Genomic DNA, 24,207 nt, shown 5'->3' with positions numbered 1-24,207 from the left:
CAGACTATTAAAATTTATATAAAATCTATATGAGTATTAAGATAAATATTTTGCAACTTCAGTCTTCTCTACCAATTCAGTAGGAACTTTAAACTGCCCATTTCATAGAATGTATCTTAGAATAGATGGAAGGGACCTTTAAGATCATCTAGTTCCAACCCCCATACTTCGGCAGGGATACCTTCCTCTATACCAGGCTGCTCAAAGCTTCATCCAGTTTCAGTGAAATCTCTGTAATATTAAGCAGTGGAGAAATCAGGCCATTGAAGTCCTTTACAATTTGCCTAAAATTAATATGAAAATGTCACTAATTAGGTTAATCTAAAGCACCTGCTGTTCCATTTCAAGAACACACATTTGTACAATAAAAGATAAAGAAGTGTAAATCCTAAAAATTTAGTGGAAGGCAAATGTAGTGTTGAAGTTAAACCATATTTCATAAAGAATAGATACTTAAGAGTTTTAATTAGGTGTGAAAGGCCAGAGAAAGAGAAGGCAGACTGACAAGTCAAACTTGCTTTAATAAAGCAGTTAGTCACGTACCTTTAGCTGTGTCCAGGTTCTCTTTCAAATGACTCCCCAATGGTAAGAGGAAAGATCATTTTATTGTATGTATTTCCTGCTTGTCTGATTAATGGAAAGATACTGCCACAAATATTCTTTTTTAAATCAAGAGAGCCTTTGTAATTTGTTTCTCCATCTGTAGTTGCATGATTGGTCTTGAGGAAGACAAAAATCCTGCTGCCTTCGTGTGTCATCTCCTTCTTCTTTCTAGTCGTTAATACTTTATCTTGTTTCTGAAGCTTACATATCTTTCAATCATCGGGATTTTAAAAATCTATACAGTTTATTTGCTCCTGCTGGGTATTTTTTAGCTTATCTCTTTAAAGAAAGGGCTTTCTTTTCACCAAGATCAAGCAAGTGAAGACAGTGAAGAAGAATCTGTAACACTGAGTACTCAATTACTTGATTTCAGCTAAGTGTCTCGGAAAGCATAGTTTTAACCATCAATTTTAAGAACATTTATCTTCATTTCTTTTTCAGTTTACTTAATTATATTAAATGTGAACATAGTAATTACATTTTTCTTAAGGGCTGTAAATCATTTTCTATAGCAGCATTTTGATACTTAAGCACTCCCTCACATACAGTGTGTACTATTTATATTCAAGAGCACATTTTATTTGAATAGTCAGATAAGCATGCACACAACAGAGAATTCAGAACAAAACAAATAGCTTAAAAAAAATCTTTATTGCCACTTACCTTCGTTAAGAGTAGTACGAAATATAGATCTACTTTTTATCTCTGTCCTCACAGACTTTTTTGATTTTGGATTTATGTAAGTATACATTTTTACATTGAAATGAGACCTATAACCTACTGATTTTTGGCAATGCCTTTTTGAACATCACTTTCTTATGTCATTTTAATTCAAAATATGTTGGTTTCTAGAAAGCCTAAAAATGCACCGCACTTTTCCTTTACTTTTGTATATTAGATTAGTATTATGGTTTGATTATATTAGTAATGAATGTGGAATAAATGCCTTTGAAATCACAGGACACTTGTAACTTTACTTCATTAGTATGAAGGATATCTCTGTTAGACATTTGAGAATGGAATTGCAAGTTGGGAGAAAACTTAATTCTACCACTTGTTATTAAGGTATCAAAGTCATTTAATAGTGGATTTCTGCCATTTCTTTCAATTGTGATATTTCAGAGTATAATATTATTTATTAATTCATAGAATAAATCATATTTAAACTTGTAGATCATTTCAGTTATTCCTCTCATGAAAAGATCATGAAGTCCTGTAGTTAAACTCTTAGAGCAATTAAAAATACAAGTTTTGATTGAGTTCCGCTTTTCTGCAAGGGAGATGAAACGAAGACAATTTTTAGATGGTTGCTCATCCAGAGACCTTGCCACACTATAACTTCTTACTTTTGATTCTGAATTCCTGACCAGTTCCAACAGATAGAATTTGAAGTATCTGTTGATAAATATACTCTAACTTTTGTTTCAGAGAAAGTATCTGATGGAATAAACATTAATTCATATTCTTTTTTTCCTAATGAAAAAAGACTATGTTTTACAGATTCTGTAAAAGAGAGAGACAAACTATTTTCTCATTTTCAATAACACTGTTCTCCATTCTCTCTTTTCAGGGAAAACACATGGAATCCACACAACTGACCTTATTCTGCTTCAGATCAGTGGTTATTGTCACATATAATTGCTTTAAGTAAAAGAGTTCCTCGGAGGATGCCAGTCAAATGCTGAAGGGAGGTGAAACACAGGGTTTTGATATTTCTCTGAATGATTTTGGAATTTTATGAGTGTAATGTATAAACAGAAAAGAAAAAACTGTTCTCAGCCTACTATAAAATCTATGTTACAGTGTCCTTGCTATTTTATAGGCAAAATGAATTCTTTATGACATCAGTTTTCAAAGAGCATTTTAATTGTTTATCTCTAGATGTAAAAAATTGTATATTAAACATGAACTTCCATTTATTATTTTTTGATATGTCTATAGGAAAAAAAAAAAAAAACAAAATACAAAGCTTGGATCTGAATGATATATTGTCATAACGTTTTAGTGTCTGCCAAACATTTTGAATGTTATGAAGACTGAATGCTCTGAGTGTCAACAATTATTTTGAAATGTTATATAATTGAGAAATTGCATTTTTTTAAAATCAACATATTGGCTTGATATTCCATGTATGACTCAGATGTTCAGAAACACTACTAGATATAACTGAATTCTAGCCCTCCTAATGGTTCATTGCCCATTACTCTGATCTGATTATGAGTCTAATATATGTATAAGTGCTTATTATATACATCTTTAGAAGATTCTGCTTTATACCTTATTCAAATTACTGTCAGACTGAACAAGCATTACATTCCTGTTAGAAATTAGATTTCTACTTATTTTCATCATTTGTTTATGTTCTTTTTATATTGGCATTGATATTACTAGTTACAGCTGTAAGTTGTTTATGAAACTGCATTAAAACAGGGCTGAAAAGGTAGAGTTTTTAGTGTTTTTTTTTTTTTTTTTGTCTGTCTGGACATCTGGTGTCCATTAACAACCAAACATTGTGATGGGTTATTCATCTGTGTTGATATTGCACAAAGGATTTTGCCACCTGTTCGATTTTTATTCACTGCTTTCGAAAATATTTAGAGGATACTTTCAAGTTAAATGTGAAGGACGTAATATCAAAATGTGTATTTTAGCAAGCAGAGCTTACAGAATGTACTAAATCTCACAGCTTTGAATCTCATGATGTTTCCTCCTTTAATTATGATTTTCTTGCAATCATTTGGAACTGAATGTTTGAAGACAATAAATACCATGTTAAATAAATCTTAAATCTCTATAACAGGAAGTAGAGGTGTTGGTTGGTGGGTTGGTTGGTTGGTTGGTTGATTGATTGATTGATTGATTGATTGATTGATTTCACCCTCAGGTATTTGAAGACTTGTATTTTTATAATCAAAGAGATCCCCCACTAGGACCCTACTACTGATTACCTACGAGGTGGCACTGATTATTCCTAACCAATATGAGATCATAATTAGTGACAAACTGAAGATAGGGAAGGGATGAAAGCATATCAACAAACTTTTAGGAACTGTGGCCAGGGAACTAATCTCTTCTATACTACATGTATAAAAAGTGGAATAAGAGGAGGACCTCTGAACTGTGTCTCAGTGATTTATAGTGAAGATTTAATCCTTGAAGCTCAGGTAAATAGAAGGCACAAATTTCAGAGATTCAGTGAAACTCAGAATTGCATTTAAGATAATACTGAAATTTCTTGAATAGTTAATAGAGTTAAGAGTTAATATTTTATTGGTTCTAGGAGGAAACATACCTGACAGTTTGTGTTTCTAAAAAAAGGGACTAATCATATAGACAATATTCCTCTGTAATTCACGTTAATCAAAAATGTAGCAGAAATGCTGAGTCACAGCTTTAAACAGTGGCCTGAGCACCTGGGAAAGCAGGGCTAACCCAGGGGAGCTCAGGTGCATGCAGTGCCCCTGAGTGACTGGAATGAGTGGAGCCAGGATCCGTCCCTTCCCAGACCTCATTTAAGGGTTGGTAGTGGAGGTAAGGGTCTCTATGTACCTGGGGCCTTCTAAAGGTAAGCAGTTTTTTTGTTTTTTTGTTTGTTTTTTCCTCCTGTACCCTGGGGCTTTGCTATCCTGCTATTGTTGCTGTGCTTTCCATTGCGTTATAGTGTTACAAATTAAAACTGTATTTTGTTTGAAATGCCCAGAGTATAAAGGCTTAGAACTTGTATGCTCCATTTGGAGATGAGACCCTTGTTATTTAAGTGAGATATTACCAGTCTATTTAAAGCTGAGGTCATCTTGATGTGCTCAGCATCAGGAAGTCTAATGGCTTAGAAGAGCATTATCTTCTTGGAAGGAGAAACAGTATTTCATGCGTTGAAAATAACAAGGTGCGTGTGATTTCTTTACCAGTTACACGAACATTACCTACCAATGATTATCCTGTAGCTGTAAATGTATCTGCATACATTTGAGATCCTGAGATAAATGAAGAATTTTTCCTGTATACTTAAAAGCAACATACAATGCTATTCCCCAACACTCTCCTGCAGTCTTTTTAATAGCCTTAATTAAAGAAGCTGAAGTATTTTACACTAAACTCCCATTTCAATTATATATGCATCTTGATAAATTAAAAGCAAATTTGTCTTTTGCTGTAACAGGGATAAGAACAATGGAATTCTGATGCTTAATTTCACTTTGGGTGGTGGTTGTATTTATTTTTTTATTTTTTTTCTGTATGCTTGTAGAAGCTCCTGACTATGAAATGTTCTTTTCTAAGAAGTGGAAACTGAAAGCCAGTGACAGATAGAATGTTCATTTTCGATTATATATATATATATATATATATTTTGATATAACAGGTATTATTATATATACATTTCAATATAAAAGATGTTCTTTTATACTTTGTTTATATAAAATAGTTTATATAAACTGAATGTGTTACACTATTTGAATCTTACTTTGTTAATCTTACTTTTGAATCTTACTTTTTTATCTTACTTTAAGTTACCTATACAATATGAATGAACTTTGGAGAATAGAATTAAAATAGAAAATAGAATAAAAATTAAAATAGAATAAAAAAATAAAATAGAATAAAATCGTTTGAGTTGGAAGGGACTCTTGAAGGTTGCCTAACTACTCTGCAATGAACAGGGATACCTACAAGCTAGATCGTGTTGCTCAGAGTCCCATCCCATTTCACCTTGAGTGTCTCCAAGGGAGGGCTTCCACCACTCCTCTGGGCAACCTGCTTTAGTGCTTTATCACTGTTATCAAAAATTTCTTCCTTTCAGTCTAATCCCTCCTTCTTTCAGTCTGAAACCATTTCCCCTTGTCCTGTCACAACAGGCCCTGCTAAAGAGTCTGTCCTCTTCTTTTTTACAGCCCCCTTTAAATATGGAAAGGCCCCTTTCAGGTTTCCCTGGAGCCTTCTCTTCTCTAGACTGAGCAGCCCCAGTTCTCAGTCCTTGCAGCAGAGGTGTTATATTCTGTGTTACTTATATTTAGAAGAAGAAGGAAGAAAAAGAAAAAGAAAAAAAAAAAAAAAAAAGGTCAAAAAGGGTAAAGAGGCACTGTAGATCATTTATTCCAAAGGAAGTCTAAGATATATTTGGTGCCATATGGAGCCGTATTTATGCAAATGTTTTGAGATTACATTTATTTGATATTTCTATGTTCTTAATAAACCACTTTAAATTTATTATGAACTTTCCAAAGCATGCTTGCCATTTCTTTTTTTCTTCTCTATTGGGTTTCATCCACTACTAAATAAACTAAGGAATTTTTCTTTTGCAATGACAAATATTTTTATTACAACTAAGAATGACTCATTTATTTCATCATTCTAAACGTGATAGATCGCACCAGAAATTCCTTAAGAAATAAAATTAATCAAGTTAGTCTAAAGTTTGTTATCTCAGTCTAATGTGCAATAACGAACATTTTGTATTTCTTTCACCACAGGTAAAAATCATGATTTCATGTTTATTAAATTGGAAGACAGATGTGTTGATGGTGTTCTCAAAATTCCTAGAAAAATCCTTGGCAACCAAAGAATGAGATAACGATGAGACTACAAGGCACATAGGTCTGAACACCATTATCATAATCTTTTTATTTCTCTCAAGTGACTTTTCATAATTTTATTTCTCAGTAGCCAAGCATATTTATTTACAAACAAAGCATGTTTGTTTGTTTGTTTTAGGGTAAAATATAATATTTTGTTGAGCTTCTATCACCCAACATTTACTGTTTTTGTATCTGTCATATAAAAATTTTATTTCATGCTGTCATACTATTCTTCTGACTGTTATGCTAGTATACTAATAGGGCACCTTCAATGTTCTGTCCCAGTTCCCAGAATCTGTGCTAAATCATATACGGTATGTATTTCTGGGGGAAAAAAAAAAAAGAGATCTCTGATCTTGTTTAGTCTGTGAAATTTTAAAAGTTACTTCAAAATCGTACAGTAGGAAGATCAATAGAATTTAAAGAACTGGCTTGCAAATATTGCAGAATGCATCTGGATAGTTGTGGCGCTGCCTGTTTCTAATTTTCTCTTTACAGCTAACAGAAGAAGACTGCTTCACACACTCCAAAGAACAACATGAAACAGTAGTCAGTCATCTACATTTCAAAGTACTATGTGTATCAGTCTGGGTTTAGGTTTAATTTTCTCAGCAGCCTACAGAAAGATCTATTTAGCTTGAGAATGCAAAGATGTGGCAGGGAATTCAAAACTGAATAATTGCGTAAACTGTTCCCAATTTTACTCTTTCTCACTTCAAATCTTGCTTAATTAACTTGTAAATCAATAAAGAAATAAAACATGAATGTACAACTTATGACATCAAACAAACATTTTCATTTGATGGGACTTATTACTAGGTTGTAACATCTTTTGATATCTGACAAAAAAGGAAAAAACAGGAAAGTTCTTAAAAGCAGATTCTTTCTTTTAATTACCATAGATTTTTAAATATTAAGGGTAGACTAGAACTGGTAATTCAGTGCATATCACCATTCTGCATTAAAATGAACGTAATTTTTATGTCAGAAAAAGAACATTCATGCTTTCCAAGAAATTTATACAACCATGAGTGTAGTAATATGAATGTTGATTACTTTGGAGATAGATTGTCCAGAATCTGCCCTCAGTAATAGCTAGTTTAATGGACAACAATGGTAGTTGTGTGATCTTGTCTGAGGTCATGGACTGGCTCATGATTTTCATGTTTATATTACTGATTTTACAAGTATTTCTATTTAAGTATTTTAAATCAGTTTAGCAGTCATACTGAACTAACTATGCTCCTTGCAAACAGAATCACTATATGTTGTTTTTTCTTCCTGAATTGATTTGCATTTATTATTGTTTGTAAAATTATAATTAATATTAAATGTTATCATCTGTGCTAGGCCCAGAAGGCTGAATACTTTGCCATATATTCTTGACAAGGATTTAAACTGTGAACAAAGAAAAGAATTGGCATCAAGTTCACTTGGAAAAAGTATGAACTTCAGGAATAAAACCCTGCAGGTCTCATCAGCTTTCCATGAAATGCATATTTAAACTGGATTCTATCTGAGATGTGATGAGTTCCCATGTGGTAGGTTTGAAGGATAAAGGGTCAGGGTGTGTGAGACTGCTTCTCATTACAATGCAATGCCAGTTCAGTATCTAACAGCTTAGAAATAACTGAACGCTATTTAAGAAGCAAAATAACATAGTAATGAAAAATACTTCGATATATTTTGCAATTATATTTTTATGATAGGCAAATTTCACTTCTTGTACATAAGCAGAACCTAATTCATTTATCACATATATATGGACATTATCCAGACCTTGCAGGATATTAATATCTCATTTTAAAGAGGGCTCAAGACATTGTCAAATTTAATCCTATGTAAAGTTCATCATATTTTTGTCTAATAGCTCCCTAGCAATTATTAAAACAACTCTAACAGAAAAAAAAAGTAATAACATTTCAGTTGTGGTAGACACAATATATAATTTTAAGCTTGAGAAATCAATTATCATGAGCTTCAAAGACATAGTAAAGGTGCAGGATAATTCCTTCAGAATGTCAGGTATATCAGTTGCACATTTGAAAATATAAGTTGTGTAGTTGAAGCAGCTAACAACCATAGCTGTGAGGACACATTTGTATTTCTTTTTTTTTTTTTTTTTTTTTTTTTTTTTTTTTACTTTTCCCCAAAAAACTCACTTTTAGTGCCTCTTGAAAACTGTGCCTGGCTGAAGCATGAATTTTCTTTTTTCTTACATAAAAATGACATTTATTTTAATGCAGAAGAAGAAATAAAAATATGTTCTGAATATTAATGGAATAATTTTATGAGTGAAGCTACTTACAAGTGCTGGAAGTACTGAAAGTACTGAACTTGTATTTCTTTTGCCTCCAAAGAAGAGAGAAAGTACTAAGTAAAATAAAGAAAAGTGATGTGAAAAATCCCTTCATATTAATCTCTATTAATACAGTTTCTGTAGTAGATATATTAATATATTGATATAATCTATATTATCTATTAGTTTTGGGATACTCAAGGTGACTTACTCTCTTGGAGACTAATTTTACTTCATTAAAATACCCTTCGAAAGCCAGATATCTTAGTGGTATACTGTTCCACGTACAGTAACGTTCTGGTCACCAAAGATATTTTTTCAGGTTAATTCTCACATAAGTCTACATGTGATCAGAAGTATTTCTATGTGAATATGATTAAATTCTGACTTTATTATAGTTACTCAAGTGAAGTACTTAAAATGTACAGTATATTCTGAATATATTTGAGGATGCTGGTGTTCACCTCACTTTCTCAGTTTTGTGCGTTTAATGCAGACACCCTATTTAAGAACGTCATGGTGTCTGTAGAACTGATGGGAACTCTCAAGCTCTGTCACTGAAAAATCTAGGCTGACATTTTGGTATTAACTACAATATCGTGTCTTAGAGTTTACAAGACCCAGTCGGTAACCAGTACTTCAAATGATGCAAGAAAAAAAAATCTGCTCTTCAGTACTGTTTTCTTTTTGAGAATTAAGAGCAGCTCTTCAGAGAGTTTTTCTTTCTTTGCCTACATGTACTCCTATGCATATTCAGTTTCTGAGATGAAAATTTCTATAACACAAAATCATGTTTTACCTCTTCAGAAATCTTTCATTAAAAGGGTTGGGATTTGCTGATACTTGTTGGTTGAATATTGATTCCAATAAATATTGGATAACATCAGCTTTCAAAGCACTTTCCATTGCAAAAGTGTTCTTTTAGGTGTATTTCTTTTCAATTAGGACATCTAGGTGATCTAGATCACCATACCTATGGACTACTTCCTACATTCTCTCTGTAAGAGCCTCTTTTGCTTTATATTGGCTTTTATCAATACATCTCCTTATTCCAGGACTTACAACTACAGTAAATATTATCTGAAACAGTGGAGAATTATAATAGGGTAGCTGACTTTTTTGCTGCAGAGGTTTATGAGATACTGAAGACAGTCTACTCAGGATTTCTGAAGAGAATTTCCACTTCATATGCTACCTCTCAAAGGTATAATGAGGATTTAGAAAGTCAGAAACAGAACAGGGAGTTCTGATTACTTTTTTTTTTCCAATTAAGTACAGCTTTTTAGTTTATTGTACCTAAGCATTGAAAGGGACAGATTTATTGGAGCTTTCTTTCCTTAAAGCATTCATGACTTAAACTAGCTTTTATTTTTTTTGTGATGTTTGCAAAAGTTGCTTGTTGCTTCAAGATTTTCATCTACTAAACAAATCAGATTTGTTTTCCTTTCATGGCAGTACTTTGTCAATAGCATGGTTGAAAATTGGTTCAGAAATACCTGTGGAATTTCCCAGTGAAATATCTGTCAATAAAAGAATTAGCAGTGATAACAGATATTTATCAAACCCTTTGCCTTTCAATAAGATGATGGCCAAAAGAAACAACTGTTTATTAAACAAAATATACCTGATCAGTTACGCACTACAACGTTCAGTTATTTCATAATTTGTTCTGTCAGTTGCTTTTGTGTTGCATATCTGTGACTAGCTGTCAAAAAGTTTCATTAGCAAAATGAACCATAAAAGAAGGTAGATGACCTACATGTGTTGGTAATCATTTATGTAGCATCGTAGAATCACCAAGGTTGGAAAAGACCTAAAAGATCATCCAGTCCAACCGTTCACCTATTCCCAATAGCTCCCACTAAACCATGTCCCTCAACACAACATCCAGCCTTTCCTTGAACACCCCCAGGCTCGGTGACTCCACCGCCTCCCTGGGCAGTCCATTCCAGTGCCTGACCACCCTTTCTGAAAAGTAATACTTCCTAATGTCCAGCCTGAATCTCCCCTGCCGTAGCTTGAAACCATTCCCTCTGGTCCTATCACTAATGACACGAGAGAAAAGGCCGACCCCCAGCTCACTACAACCTCCCTTCAGGAAGTTATAGAGAGCAATGAGGTCTCCCCTGAGCCTCCTCTTCTCCAGGCTGAACATTCCCAGCTCCTTCAGCCTCTCCTCATATGGCCTGTGTTCCAGACCCCTCACCAGCTTTGTTGCCCTCCTTTGAACACGTTCCAGGGCCTCAATATCTTTCTTGCAGTGAGGGGCCCAAAACTGGACACAGTACTCGAGGTGTGGCCTGACGAGTGCTGAATATAGGGGAACAATCACCTCTCTGCTCCTGCTTGCAACACTGTTTCTGATGCAAGCCAGGATGCCATTGGCCTTCTTGGCCAATGTTTAAAGCAAGGCGTGTTTCTGGATCACTAAGTTGTCACATGGCTTTTCCTTGTCAGTTCTGATCATTTATAATGCTGTTGCAAAATGCAGTGCTCAGAGTAATGCCTTGATTGCTGTCAGCATAGAGAACATTTGGGCTCCTCTTCTACTGAGGACTTCTTTGCTAACTCCACTTGAGCTTTTTTCGTGCTCTGGAGGCTATGGTCAGAAACGGGTCAACTTAGAATCTGTGAGATAAAAAGATGAAGCTCTCTTGCTCTTAAGTGATGCAGTGGTTAATCTGTGATATCAAGGTCTATTTGACTTTTCCAAGTACATGAGAATCTAATGCTGAGCAGGAATAGGGGACAAGAACCCAGTAAACTCATAATCAGCAGCAGTAGAACCCCCCAGAGAAAGTATCAATAGGAGTATGATCAGCATTATAAATGTTCACTAATTTTTGCTATCTATAGGTATACTCATTGGCATTTAGCTGATACTTTATCATCTAAATCTGTGGCAGTACAGTATTTCTCTAGTCTTCTGTTATCAGTGTAATAGAGTATATTTCATTGATGCAATTTTTGATTTGAAAGATATCACTGAGAAATATTGTAGTCTACTTTGACTAAATTCTCAGGTGTTGCATAACCTCCTTTAAGAGTATATACAGCAAGATTAAAGTAGGAGGTTTATACTTTCATCAGTAATTGATTCACAACTCAATTTTAAAAGATGTTTAATAAACAAGTATTTTTGGTAAAATGTGTCATTTTCTGTTGATTTAAATTCTGATGACTCTCACAATAGATCCTGCCGAGAAGTCTGTCCCCTTCTTGCAGCCCACCTTTAGATATTGAAAGGCTGCTATTAGGTCTCTCCAAACCCTTCTCCAGGCTGAACAGCTCCAGCTCTCTCAGCCTGTCATAAGGAGGTGTTCCATTCTTTGGATCATTTTTGTGGCCCTTCTCTGGATACACTCCAATAGGTTCATCTCTCTCCTGAACTGAGGACTTCACATCTGGACACAGTACTCCAGGTGAGGGCTCACCAGCACAGAGTAGAAGGGCAGGATCACTTCTCTCGACTTGGCCACACTTCTTTTGATGTAGCCCAGGATGTATGTGTGAAGAAATTAATACTTTAATGTTCAGCTCAGGTTTTCAATACCATATTTAATTAGTCTAGAGCTACTCTATAAAACCAGGGCAAAACTAATACTGAACAGTGAAAGAAAATTCACAGATGGGAAAAATGGTGCATCAGGCTGTAGTTGCAAATTATATAAAAGTACATGAAGGTAAGAAGCAGCAAAGTTTGAATTTTGAACCTCAGATATTCTAATTTTTTACCTATTACTCTTACTGTTACTGTAAAATAGTCTCTCATTCTCTCCATTTAGAACCAAGAAGCCTGAGGTTTCTGCTGCTTGCAGTTCCTATGACAACACAGATTGTTTCTGTCATTTCCTAATCTAGTTAGATTTTTTTTTCACTTTTCATATTCACTTGCAAAAGTATCAGATATTGTTCATTCCTTAAATCTAGGCATTACAGCATGAACTGGGAATATTAAATGATGTAGCTGCATCATTTCAAGTCTATGGATGTACAGGGATGTCAATATCAAACTATTTTTGTATAGACTGTTCACTGCTTGAGTCACTTCCTCCCAGCATTAAGGAAGATGCATTGACTCAATGGATATTAGATTATTTGTTGCTCCTCTAAAAAACTGAAGTGTTGTTACTCATTTATGACTGGCTCATGCCTTGGAGTTGAGATTTTGGCTGAATTTACTATTCTCAATTTAAGAGACTAGAATGGTAATGCCGGTCATGATAAAACCATCATTAATTAATCAGAATGATACAGTCCTTTAGCAACAGATAAATATATGATGAAAAAATCATACCAGTAAGGTCTCCACATTTTTTTTTTTCCCTGGGAAAAGACAGGGATAGCTCACCAGTACTCTCTTCACAGTAGAACAAAATTTTCTTTGCAATGTAATTAGTTTTAATGTTGAAAACTGACATCATAATGTTTTGGCAAGCAGTTTTGCAACCCAGTTACTTGGTTTTAGGTCTATTTTGATTGCATAATAAAGTGTATAATATAATTAACAGGTGATGACTTTTGTGTTTTTATGCACAAATTTTTGCAGTCAGGATCTCAATTTTTAAGAGCTTCACCTTTCATTTTCAGGAACAGCAGAAGTTTGCCTCAACAGCTGGTGGGAATAAAGGCACATTTTTGGTTTGTTTCCTACAGTAAAAATGTTACCATGTTATAGAACAAAACTTTCCATTGCATTTAACTTGTTGGTCATAAACTTGAAAGTCCTATTTAGTTACAGACTTTTTTTTAATCTACTGATTTTTATTTTTTTTTCCCCCTTTTCTGATGTTGTATTAAGAATACAGTATGGTGTGCTTCCTACCACCTAAACTGCATTATGGGAGTATCTCTATTTCTTGCTTTCAAAAATACAGCAAAAGTTATTGTTTTGCACCTCATCCATGCCAAAGAACTCCTGTATTAGTTTTTCATTTGAAGAAAATTGCTTTCTCTGTTACAATTTTTACTGTTCTGTTACTTCTAAGATTCTGCTACACTCTCTCCCTTTAAAAGGATTCTGAGTGCTGCTTTAAGAAAGCATCTAAATTCTAGTTATCTTTGTAATTTACATGTCACACATTTCCTTATCTGTTATAGCCTCATCTTCAGTTATTATGATGCTCTATCACTTTTACACTACCACACACACACACATAGCACAGCATGTTGTGAATCTGTGTTGTCAGTATGTCAGTTATTGAGAAAGAAAGATATCCTTTGAAACTCCTTCATTTTACTATATGAAAAAGAGCTATGGCTAAGCTATGGTTAACATTTTATCCATATCTTTGTTAACTTAAAGGTATTACAAAAGAATAATGACAATTTGGATTTCCAGGTTGTCCCCTGTTTTGGTATATTCAATTTTCTACTGTTTTAATTGATAGCATGTAGAAGTAATGAATGTGTGCTTGAGAACGCATCTTAAAAGACACCTTATATATTTTAATAACATCTGTTGATATCTAAAAAGCTCATTTTACAGGCATCAGAGGAGTTCCATTTTACTCTCTCTAAATTCTAGAATAGCCCAGAGATTGTCTGACTGAACTCTCTAGCTCCTTGTTCACATTTTCTCCAAGCTTCTCTAGGCACTTGAGGTTGTATTTAGACTTACTGCCAGCAAAGCAAACTCAGCTCACCTTAGTTGCAACCAATTTTGTGTTCTGTGATGGATTCATTTTATGATGTCTACACTTTAAAGGTACCACTCCATGTCTTCAATATGAAGCTTTGCATCTACATTGGTCAAGGATAGCCATTTCAGCTATCAGCCAAAATGTGTTACATTGAAACACAACCAGTTATTGCCTATTTTCATTAAATTTTCAATGCTCACACAAAATATTGTAATGAAATAGTTAATATACAAACTGAGTGGAATGGAATTAGCAGCTGCAGCATTTATGAACCAATCATAGACCCTTCTGGCCTCCTACTTCTCCTCTTGTGATGGAGAAACAGCAGGTTCCACGAGAAAATATCTGATATACTGCTGACCACTCTGGTGCTCCTGACTTGTTTTGTTCATTGTGCTGTGTCTCATTCCTCTACATGGAATTAGATGAGCTACTGTTTCATGTCTGCATTTTTCATTCTGATAGAAATATTGATGTAGAACTTGTAGCTCTGGAATTAATTTCCATATCATCCATGTCTGCAGGTCACAATGGATTGCTTTAGCAGTAATGTCTTCAGAAGGACATTTTTGAGCTTAAAAGGGTAATGATTTAAAATAAGACCACACAGCATAATATACTTGCTACAGCCATCAGAATACGTGGATACCTAGGGCAACCAGTCTTCTGTGGTGGGCTTTAGTAGCACAGGAACTGCAGGGCAGCCTCTGTGAGGAGAGCTCAGTGCTGCCTCACGTCAGATCAGAGCTTCAACTCTAAAAGGGCTCTAAAAGGAACTCACTGCTGCCAGAGCTGAGCTGTGAGCAGTGCTGAGTGTGTTGTGAGAAAGCAGATATAAGGAAGGCAGAAATTCCTGTGCAATAGCAGCCAGAAGAGAGGGGTGGGAGAACAGCCCTGCAGGCATCAAGGTTAGGGCAGGAGGAGCTCCAGGCACACAGCAGCAGCTTCCTGCAGCCCAAGAGAGGGAACCAACAAAGGAGCAGGCTGCCCCATTTCAGCCCATGGGCACCACGTGGAGCAGATCTGCCCACACAGCCATGGAGGAGCCCGCAAGGGCAGTGATGGATGAGGCCTGAAGGAAGCACAGCCCATGGGTACCCCTGCAGGAATGACCTGGGGCAGAGCAGTGCTGGGAGAGCTGCAGCCTGTGGGAAGCTCTCGTAGTATCAGTTCAGGAAGGATAGTACCTGTGGAAGTGATCCACGCGGAGCGGAGAAAGAGAGTGATCAGGGAGGAGCAGCACAGATGAAATAGTATGTACTAATTGCTTGTGTTCCTTATCGTGGTGGTCTTGCAGCTCACATCTCTTAATAGCTGTTTCTGTTCCCTACACTTAGTTTCCTTCATGAATCGCTCTCTGGGATCTTTCTATCCCCTGTTCTTGGAGCACCGGTTTGGCCAACAAAAGCCTGCCGTTTCCTTGGATTTTCCATCAAGTCCATTCACCAGCAAGACAATAAAGAAACAGGTATCATCACTGATACTACATGAGATTATATGAAGCAAATAAAGTTCAACAGTGGTTGAGTAATGTGTGTTTTAATTCAAAAATTTGCTTGCACAAATGTATATTCAATAGAATAGATTCATTTGTTCATAAATAATACTGATAAATGATCATGGTTTTATTATCATATTTCTAATAATTCATGATTTATACATTCACATTTTTCTTAATTACCAAAACAACCAAATATTTAGGAATAGTGTCTTTCAAAATATGTGCAGTGTAACTTAGAGGAAATTTTTTCAAGCTTCTCTGTGTTTATGAACTGTTTACTCCAATATTCCGTAGTTGCTATTTGTGCAGTGTGTTTGGTCATTTAAGGCATTCTTTCCGTTTGTTGTGTGGAGAAGTGATTGTCTTCATATATGATGATAACAAATGATGTTTGTATGATCCATAATTTATGCAACCTGAAAATGTCCTGACCTACTATATTTTCTGAAATGCCAAGAACTCATCCAGAGAAGAATTACTGCCACAGCAGGAAAAGCCATTTTCTGAATTGTAAGGATGTTCTGAGATAACAAGCAATTAAAGGCACTGTAAAAGAACAAAGAAATCTAGGAGACATTTGGTAAATTTAGAAAAATCAAAAGAAATCTTAGTTTTCTTTTTTTCCTATATTGGAAAAATATATTTTTTCAATTTGGGTACTAGATAAAAAAGTAATAATTAATAAAAATCTTTCACGATAATTGAACCTTAACTGTGTTTCCCATCTGGTAACATGCTGGATCAATTCTTCACAAAATGACAGGAATCTGAGATTCCTGAAAAAACATATGTTAATAAAACAGGAAAACGTGGTCATCATTATAACTGATAATGTTATTTGACTCTTTCTATTGGACTGGATTGTTTTTGTTCTCTGTGTAGATTTTTTCTCCTTAAATATCAGTCTGCAGCAGGGAGTTCAGGAGTTCAGTCTGTGTGGTAGCAGATGAAGTTAATAGCAATTGCAGCAGTATTTTGACAAATGTATTCTTGTGATAAGAAGGCTTTTAAAAACAAAGTTCCCTTTATGTACATCTGAACATAGTGCTGGCAGAAAGAAACGTATGCCTAAACATAGATGAAATTATAGAATGGAAAAAATAAGCTATCTTGTGAAATACATAGGTTGCTCTGAAAGTAATGCCTCCTATTTATTTCCATGGAAACTACAACAGATACAAAGAGCAGTAATTCTGCATTACTTTCAGATCAACCTTGTATGTACTTGACTAAAGTATACTAAGCATTATGACTATGTTGATAATATGAATTGTAATCCTGCCCAATTACTTCTTATGTGCATAGATTGCACTGAGGAGAGCTCTTTTTCCTTTCATAAGTTTGCTTGTCTCTATATATCTGTGGTGACTGTTATAGAATTTAAATTATGGGCATTATCTTCTGAATGTTTATAAAAGGTTTAAATCTAGACAGCATGCCAGAAATGTCATTTCTCTTTCCCCTGGTAGAGAGGTAATTTTTCACTTTAGTGATGAGGAAAATGAATGTTTCTGGCCGTGGATAAGAACATAACATGAATAGGAACTGAAAATGCACAGGTCATATTATAATCTGAACGAAGTTGTACGCTGCTGAAATATTACCAGCAAGCACAGTGACAGGTTGCTCTAGTCATTAGTAAACAGCCACACTGCTGAGCTATTTTACTGAGATAAGCATGTGAGGAATGTTAATATTGAAAATCTAGCTCAAAAATATCCTTTGTTGTTTCTGAGTTTCATCTAGACTGTTTCATGATTTTTAAAGTACCCTCATTAAATCTTTGGAACCTGATTATTTAGGGGCAAATCAGCCTCATGACTTGGCTGGAATAAGTTGGAGGGGTCATTTTCCATGAGCTGAGGTTAAATTGACATTACATAGATTTTTTTTGTGGAAATACATGAGAAGATTAAGATGTTATGGGATTATTATTATTTTTTGTTTTCCCAGAGCATTATTCTCTAATAATAGTGAAATACTACACTGCCTTTGTGGACAGCGTTTGATGAAGTCCATTTCTTTTTACTAGTTGGTTCTTTATGTAGATATTGCCTAATATTACTCCTCTTGGAACAGACTTGCATCTGCAGAACACTCATCTGGAATCACTGTGTTTTTTGGTGTTTTTTTTTTTTTCTTTTTCCAAATTTCACTCCATAAAATAATTAGAAGTTGTAGTTTACCAAATGCTTCTTTACTGCATAATGTCGGATATCTGGCCTTGCATATTCTTGTTCCTGTCAGTTACTTTCTAGAAAACTAAAGTTTTCTGATTTTTCTTATCTGTTATTACAGCAAAATTGATGGAAAAAGTGTGGCAATATCTTGGAAGCTCAATGTTTCTTAGGTGAGAAACACCTAACACCACTAACACACAACTGGTGTAAAATGTTGGTGAAATCTACTGATGAAATTTAGTATAACTCTCAGATTAAATTTTCTACAAATTTTTTAACTCCTCAGAATAGAAAACAGAAGAGAAATGTATAGGGTATTTTTGCAATTATTCTCAGGTAGTTTGTTCCATTCTGATGATGGTGACCTCTTTTTGAAAAGAGTTTCCAGAAGCTGTTGCAAATGATCTTTAAGGAAGACTTAGAAAAAAGTTGGAGTTAATTTTTCTTATAACTGCCTCTATGGTGCTGTAGTTTGCTGTGACTAATACAGTATTAATAATACTCTGATGTTTTGCCTCTTGCTGACCAGTGCTTGCAGATCATTAAGGTTTTCCTTTTTGCTTTAATTTTTCAGCTGTGTCCCTACAGTGAGCAGACTGGAGGTGTGTCTCCATGACAGCTGATCTGAACTGGCAAAATGGGCATTCTGTACTATATGGTATTGTGCTTGGTGATGAAAGCTTGGTCAAAGTGGAAACATTCATGGCTCTGGCATTTGTCTTCCCAAGCAACTACTTTATTGATAAAATTTTCCTGTTTCTATGTTTGTTTGTTTGTTTTAAGGAAAATTAATATTTTCTTCTTTTTTGCTTTCCTAAAAAGACCATTTTAATCCTCTTGGTAAAAATAAAATATTTGACTTTCTTTCTAGCTGTCTACCTACCTGTGTAAAAACTTCTTCATTTGTCTGAGTGCTCTGAGTGCTAGTTACAGGTGATGTAGAGGAACTGAGTTTGGAAGAGGCCTCTAGAGATCTAGACCAGTCACCCTGTTTAGATTGAAGTCAGCTTGAACAGTCTGCACAGTCTGAACAGTCAAGATTGTATCCAGTCAATATTGATTATCTCCAGGGATGGAGTTGCCACGACCAGTCTGGCCAAACTGTTCTAGTATTTGACTACCACTGGAGTGAATAGTCTCTTCTTATCTTTAAACTGAAATTCCTGTATTCCAGTTTATATTTATTGCTCTTTCTCTCATGATCAGACCTGCCTCCCTTTTCTTTACTGCCTACTAACAGGTATTATATGCAGTGATGAGATCTTCACTGAGCCTGCCAGCCTCCAGGCTGATAGGTTTTTCATAGCCTCTCCTCATATGGCAGATGTTCCCTATCTCTTAATCTTTCATGAGCTAGCTAGTTAGAAGCAAATATAAATAAATTTGCAACAAATACAAAAGAAACAAGATAATCCTATTCTGCATCATGTTTTCAGCATCCATAATGAAAACATCATTCTAAGAGTGATCTCTGAAAATGCAGTCAGTGCTTACAGGTTGTAATGAATACCTTCTATGTTTTCTACAATTAAGTTTCTCATACCAAAGTAAAGGAGAATATTACCACATATCTCTAAAATAGAAATGCCCATTTTATTATCTGAATAAGTGTAAATTCAATAATAAATAACATATCCTGATTTTGTTGTTTTGTTTGGTGCTGCTGTTTAACAGTGGTTACTAAGCAACACAAGAGAACTTCCTCATAATGACTAATAGTAATTATTTACAGTTTACTTGTAACCTCAGACAGAATGTCTGTAGATTATTTATGCTAATCTGCAGTCTGAAAACTCTGAAGAAAAGGGAATCCCACCACTTCCCTACTACCGACTTTTATCATAATAATTAAGAAGTTGTTACAACAGCTAGTGAAGCCCTTAAAGTTATTTTTTGATAAATTCTTTCTGTCTTACTGGACAAATTGATGGAGATACATAACAAGTCTAAGAGCTTTTTCTCTCAGCTTTTTTAAAAAAATAATTTTATCTAATGGAATCTTATGCACATCTTTTCTTGATTAAACATCTAAGAAACCAAATGATTGCCTTGTAATTACTCCCTTGTAATGGAAATGTTGAGTCACAGCTTAAACCAGTGATTGAGCACCTGGTGGGAAGGCAGGGCCAACCTAGGGGAGCTCAGGTGTATGCGATGCATTTGAGGGACTGGAAGGGATGGAGCCAGGATCCATCCTTTCCCAGACCTCATTTAAGGATTGGCACTGGAGGCGAGGGTTTCTTGCTGGAGATCCGTGCCTACCTTAGGCCTTCTGAAGGTAAATAATTTCTGTTCCTTTGTTTCTGTGTCTAGGGCTGCTGTATTTAAGCAAATCCTTACTTGCTGTAGCTGTAGGCCTTGCTGCTCTGCTGGTATTGCTGCTCTTTCCCTCATGTTGCATCAGAATTTATTTGATTTGGTCTCGTTTATCATGAAGAGAAAAAGAGTTACATTGAAGCTGTTATTTTATGATGAAATTAAAAATAAGATGGGAAATTTTTAATCTCAAATGGACTAAGATCATTAATGTAACTGTGAAGAATGAATTCAAAGCCATGATGGTTTTCACAAAGCACTTTCAATGGGTACTGTATACTGTGAAAAGTATTGGAAGAAATATGAAAACATAACTTAAATTTATGCTCAGTGTGTGCAGAAATCAGTGTGTCAGGGACTGAATACATATGCACAATTTGTTTCTCCCTTTGAAATGACAGAGTAAGATGCATATTCTCTTTCACCAAATACAGTAACATAATTTTTCAGTTGAAAAGCTTGGGTAATACATTGTTTACATCAAGTTTGTAGTAAATTGCCTGATGCAGGATTTGTATCTAACATTGTGGACCTCTACTTATTACTTTTTTCACCATATTTGTCTTAGTGAACCACATTTTAAACAGGTAACACTTTATTTTGTCTTTAGTAAGAGAGATTTAATGTCCTTCTCTAAACATGAGGAGTGCTAATGAAGCAACAGATCAATTTATTGGCTTCCTTAGGTGTTTGGAACATAAAATGCCAAAGGTAATAATGTCTTTGCAAAATGTCTATGGACTTAATGGCTGACAAAGGGCTAGAATCCCTCTTTCAGTTCCTTACCACAAATAAATTACTGTTTCTCTTACTAATGTTGTCTTTGTTAGCGTTAGATCTTTTGTAGTAAATTAAGCTTTTAGCACTCTGAAGATTTTCCAGATATGTCAGAATAGATATTTGTCCATTCATGTCCTTTTTTTTTTTTAGTCATTTTAGCATTTGTGCAAAAATTTTTAGTAATGATAGTATAAAGAATAAAAGCGATCAACTTGCACAAACCTATTTATAAACTTGCATAAAATAATGCTGACAGTAAAATCTGACATCTAAAGGGAGTAGGAAGCCGCTTTTTACTAAGAGTCCGTGCTTTTCTACACAGTACTTTTCTACTCAGTTTTTTATTCTGAAGTCTTCTGTAAAATTTAGACACGAGCTTCTACTTTTCTTTGTTGAATTTTCTTCCCATTCATGTTTTCAATTACTAAAGAATTTTAAGTGTCTAAATTTATGATAGATGAGTGTCAGGCTGCTTTAAATACCCACTTCTAAACCCTCTGTAGCAGTGAATCTCTATTTTATGGCAGTTAGAAATCTTAGCCACTTAACGTTTGTTGCAGTGTTAATATTATGAAGTGACTAATCAGAATTCTTAGGTGAGATTGATATAGTTCTTTTGTACCATTAACCAAAGGTTGAATACCACTCTTATCACTAGAGTAAAATCATAGCCTTCCTGGCAAAATAAAACAATTTTATCAATGACAAAAATGGGTACTGAAGGAAAAATGAGGATAAAATATCTTTGCAAAATAAAATTTTGGAAGAACAAAGGGAGGATAGAGGTGGTCTATCCAAAACAAGATAAAGGAAGAGCTGAGAAGAGTTTCTGTCACAAGGATCTGGTTGTACAAATTTACATATCAGGTGATGCTAGCTTAGCACCTATGTGTAAATTTTGTTTGCTGCGCAGAAAAGAGTGATAGACTATGCAAGATATAAAGATAGCTCTAGTTGGGCAAAATAAGAAACTATGAACCCAGATTACAAAGTACGAATAAAAGAGGAAACTAGGGGGGAGTAGCTACTGGGGGGATGGCTGATGGGTGAACATAGGAGAATGTGAACCCCAAGTAACTCAGCCAATGGGGAAAGGGCAAAGGGCTCACTAGCATCAAGATACAGGGATAAAAGAGGGACTGTGTCCCCCTCAGGGTATACCCCAGTGGACTCTCCCTTTATTCAAATAAAGAAAGCTGAGGACTCCTCTGTCTGTCTCTTTTTGGGATAAAGATGACTGAGCAAGCTTTTTGGAACAAAAATTTTCCTAACAGGTGCCTTACATCAAAATTATTGCTGTCAGCTGGTGGTCACTATTTTAAATCTGATTTTTTTTCAAAATGTTGCAACAACTTCTTAGTGAACAAACTTCAGAGTCCCAAGTTCTTGTTGGCATGCAGAAGGGCACAAGTACACTGAACCCAGGAAAAGTACAATTTTGTGGGTTTTTTTTTTTTTCCCTAAAACACACAGTATTTCTCAAAATCTGCGCAGAACTACTTTTAGTTTTTCAGGGTAGCACTTCACATACTAATGTCTTAGACTACAGTTTCTTTAATAATTGTGAATCTTCCTACCGTGTTTAATTCGAAATTGTTCAGCTCCAAAGCACAGTCCATCTTGTGTGTTGAATGAAGGACTGTAGAAATTTGATATGTGAGCACATAGAAATTAGAGGAGAAATGGACACATTACATTTAATTTTGGCTGTATAGTAAATGTGCATTCTCAATTTGCTTAAGTAGATGCTTTTTAAAAAATTCCTCTGAAACTCAAATTGGTCAAACTGTCTCAAACTGGTTGCTCAGAGGACTGCTCAAAGAACTGATGGCATATATGAAACCTGGTTTGGTATTGGAAGGCCATTTGAGCATTCAACAGAACTGTGACTGAGTCAGTCATTTTACTCCCTAAATAGAGGTAATCCTGAAAATCCCTTGAGCACTTCTGCTTGGCAAGTGGCTGAGTGGCTGGATGTTCCTTTGAATAGGGATGCCTCTTGACTTTATGCCTGCTGCGGAGTTTCCTTAGGACTTGATGTCAATAGGCTCCTTACTGATAGAGATCCTTTGTAACTGAATAGCTTTAAGCTTTGCTAGCTCATCAAAGATTATAGTTTAGATTGGTTGTGCACATGTAATCCTTCAGACATAAATCACTGACCAACTCTGAGATTATGAGTGGATTCAGTTGCACCTGGGCTCTATATCTCTCTGGTTCAGGAAGGTCAGAAAGCAGTGGGCTTCACTCCAAACCTTATGAATCAACAGGAGAGCCTCCTGGGTGTGTTTGACTCTATTATCTATGATGTAAGTAATCAAGAGAGCCTTGCTACTTCTAATGCCGTCAAATTGCTGTCATAAAAATATTAAATGTTGTTGTATCACTATATCCCATCAATAAAGGTATCCCCTCTCTTTCTTAGGAGTGTGGTTTCCATCTGTGATACCGATTCAATTTTTCTTTTTTTTCCTCCCTCTCATTCTTAGTTGAAGAAAATGTTAAAGTATTTTCTGTTTCAGAAATCAGAAGTTTAAGGGTTTGAGAATGTATTTAAAATTGTAGTGTATTTACACATGTACTGAAAGTCACTCCAAAATTTTTCTTTTATAGGTTGTCTGAATATATTTATCACAAAAGTTTCTCTGTAGATGATGATTGCACAATGCAGCATGAATTTAACAGATTTTTCACCAGTTACTTTTATGTCTGTGATATAAACAGGGAGAAGAAATGGGGAGGTATGACCTAAAATACAGAAGATAAAAATTCTACTGGTGGAATCTCCTAAATGCATTAACTTTCTTTTTTTTCTTCTGCTCCTCTTCTTTTTTTCCATTCACTAAATACCTCTTTTTTTTTTTTTTTTTTTTCTTCAGAATTACTGCCATGAGGAAGCAACTTTTTTTTTTTGGCAGAAAATTTGCAGAGTTGTAGAGAGTTGCTGATGGCATGTTGATGTGAGGGAAGAATGTTTTTGCATAACAACAAAATATTGTGAAACCAAAGGGATGTACCTCAGGGTTTGTGATACAATTTAAGTTTCAGCTTTCAGTTAGACCCCAAGAATAGAATATGTGTCCTTGAGTGATAACAGGAAGAATACCAGTAAGAAATAATAAGGGCTTTGTTGGAGAAAGTTTGCAAGGACAACTCCATGGTAAAAAGGACAAAGGGGAAATTGAGTTCAAAGAACAAAGGGTAAGATGTCCTCCAAAGTAAACCTGAGAATTGGTTAAACAAATGCTAGTTTGACAATTACTTGTAAATCTTCCCTGCTTGACAAGACAGAGGCAGATGGACTTTGTCAAAC

This window comes from Tetrao urogallus (genome assembly GCF_951394365.1).
Source record: "Tetrao urogallus genome assembly, chromosome: 3".
In the NCBI taxonomy this organism is placed as follows: domain Eukaryota; kingdom Metazoa; phylum Chordata; class Aves; order Galliformes; family Phasianidae; genus Tetrao; species Tetrao urogallus.
This window is presented reverse-complemented; position numbering follows the sequence as displayed.